At 40.8% G+C, this 2,311-nt stretch overlaps 1 non-coding gene across 1 annotated transcript; it reads left to right on the top strand.

The window, feature by feature from the left end:
* The first annotated feature begins 1,939 nt into the window (after window positions 1-1,939).
* On the top strand, window positions 1,940-2,011 carry TRNAE-CUC. The gene has a single exon. It is a non-coding gene; the product is annotated as a tRNA-Glu (tRNA).
* Window positions 2,012-2,311: the final 300 nt, after the last annotated feature.

Genomic DNA, 2,311 nt, shown 5'->3' on the forward strand with positions numbered 1-2,311 from the left:
ATCCGCCTGCCAGTGCAGGGGACAGAGGTTCGATCCCTGGTTCAGGAAGATCCCACATGCAGCGGAGCAACTACGCCCATGCGTCACAACTACTGAGCCTACGCTCTAGAGCCCACAAGCCACAACTACTGAAGCCTGTGTGCCTAGAGCCCGTGCTCCGCAACAAGAGAAGCCACTGCAATGAGAAGCCCACACACAACAATGAAGAGTAGCCCCCACTCGCCACAACTAGAGAAAGCCCACACACAGCAATGAAGATCCAACACAGACAAAAATTTTTTTAAATTAAAATTAAAAATATAAATTAAATAAAAACACAGGCAAAGTCCCTCTTTTCATGTATCTTACCTCCTAGTGAAGGAGACAGACTGAATGTTGTTTTAAAGTTCAAACGCTACAAAATTTTTCAGTCTTGGCTCACAGTTTCTTTGGCAATGCAGTTGCCTAAAAAATTTAGTACACTCACGTCATTACATAGTTCTGGACCTAAACATAGATCTCAAATCTGTTTTTCATTACTTTTTGTCCTAGCCCCCATGCCTTTCTCTTTAGCTAACGGCAGCTACTCTTTGAGGCCATGTGAAACCATAGGCTCGAGGTGAGAAGGTAAGGCCATTTATCTGATCTTTGTCTCTGGCTGAATCTCTTTGTTCAATGACGAAGTCTTCCTGGAACTTTCAGAATCAAAACCTTTCCAGTTTTATCTACGTGAAAGTCCAATCCTGTAATAGGAATTCTCTCAAGTTCCTTTGATATTTGCATTGAAACCAGCTATTACTTGTCTAAGCCTATTGTGATCTTCTAACATCTTGCTAAAATCTACCTGCAGTTGCCAACACACAAACATGCTTACTTTTCCATCTACTTTTGCTAGAGCAGTTGTTCTCAGAATTTGGTCCCCAGAGCAACAGAGTGGGCACCACCTGAAAGGCTTTTAGAAATGCAAATTCTCAGTCCAGATCTACCAAATCAAATACTCTAGGTGTGGTGCCCAGGAATCTGTGCTTTCACAAGCCCTCTGGGTGAGTCTGATATACAGCTAAACTGAGAACCATTGCTCTGTGGCTACAGGAATGGGTCTTCCGTGTTATGACAGGTGGAAACTTACACGGTTGGAGCAGGGAGTTCGTGGTGGTGGTAGAATCATAAAAATCATAAAAATCATAAAAAGAAAGAAGGGCAGTCACCCAATATGTTAAGGTGATTATTTTCAGATATTGAGAAATTCAACTTGGTTTTTCCTGAACAAAAATTTTTAGGTAAGAATTACAGGCTCTTCGAAGATAATCCTGTTCTTCTGTGATCGTTGTGCAAGCAGTGGGCATTAATGGTTTCACTTTAGATGATGTCATTGCAGATGCTCCTATTTCCTCTGGGATCAGTTTCTTCCCCATTCTGTGTGGCCTCAGGAGTATTGTCTGTCAATCATGGAATTCCATGCCTTTGGTCAAAAGGGAAGGTGTACGACTCAGGCCCAGCTGAATCTGGTAATCTATCTCTGTGACATTAGCAATTATTATTAGGAAGGACATGTGACACAGGCATGATCAATTGGAGTCTAATCAGAGCTAGTAACTAACTAACACTTGGTACTGAAGGCCACAGTTGTCTTCTCACCTTTCCACAGGTCAGCCCCAAACTCATCCTTTATGGTGACCTGAGCCAATAACGTCCCTCTGCTTTAAGCAAGTTTGAATTGAGTCCTCATATATACAGCCTTGGTAAGATGCTTGACTTCTTTCCTGATGTAGCTTAAAATCGAGTCCTAGACATTCTTCTATAACATCTCTACTAGAATGGAAAGGGAGGGGAAAGGCAATTTCATTTAGTATGAAGCAAGTAAGCCTTTCTCACTCCCTTTTTTCTTGTATTTTTTTAATAGTTTTAAAACATATGTATTCATTGTAGAGATAAGTAAAAACAAGAAATAGATGGAAATTCCCTGGTGGTCCAGTGGTTAGGACTTGGTGCTCTCACTGCCATGGCCCAGGTTCAATCTCTGGTCGGGGAACTACAGGATCCTGCAAGCTCTGTGGTGCAGCCAGAGAAAAAAAAGAAGGAAAGAAAGAAGGAAAGAAAGAAAGAAAGAAAGAAAGAAAGAAAGAAAGAAAGAAAGAAAGAAAGAAAGAAAGAAAGAAAGAAGGAAGGAAAGAAAGAAAGAAAGAAAGAAAGAAAGAAAGAAAGAAAGAAAGAAAGAAAGAAAGGAAGGAAGGAAGGAAGGAAGGAAGGAAGGAAGGAAGGAAGGAAGGAAGAAAGTAAAAGAAAGAAAGAAAGGGAGAAAGAAAAAGGAAGCATTACATAAAAAGCTCAT

This window comes from Phocoena sinus, chromosome 15 (genome assembly GCF_008692025.1).
Source record: "Phocoena sinus isolate mPhoSin1 chromosome 15, mPhoSin1.pri, whole genome shotgun sequence".
NCBI classification, from domain to species: domain Eukaryota; kingdom Metazoa; phylum Chordata; class Mammalia; order Artiodactyla; family Phocoenidae; genus Phocoena; species Phocoena sinus.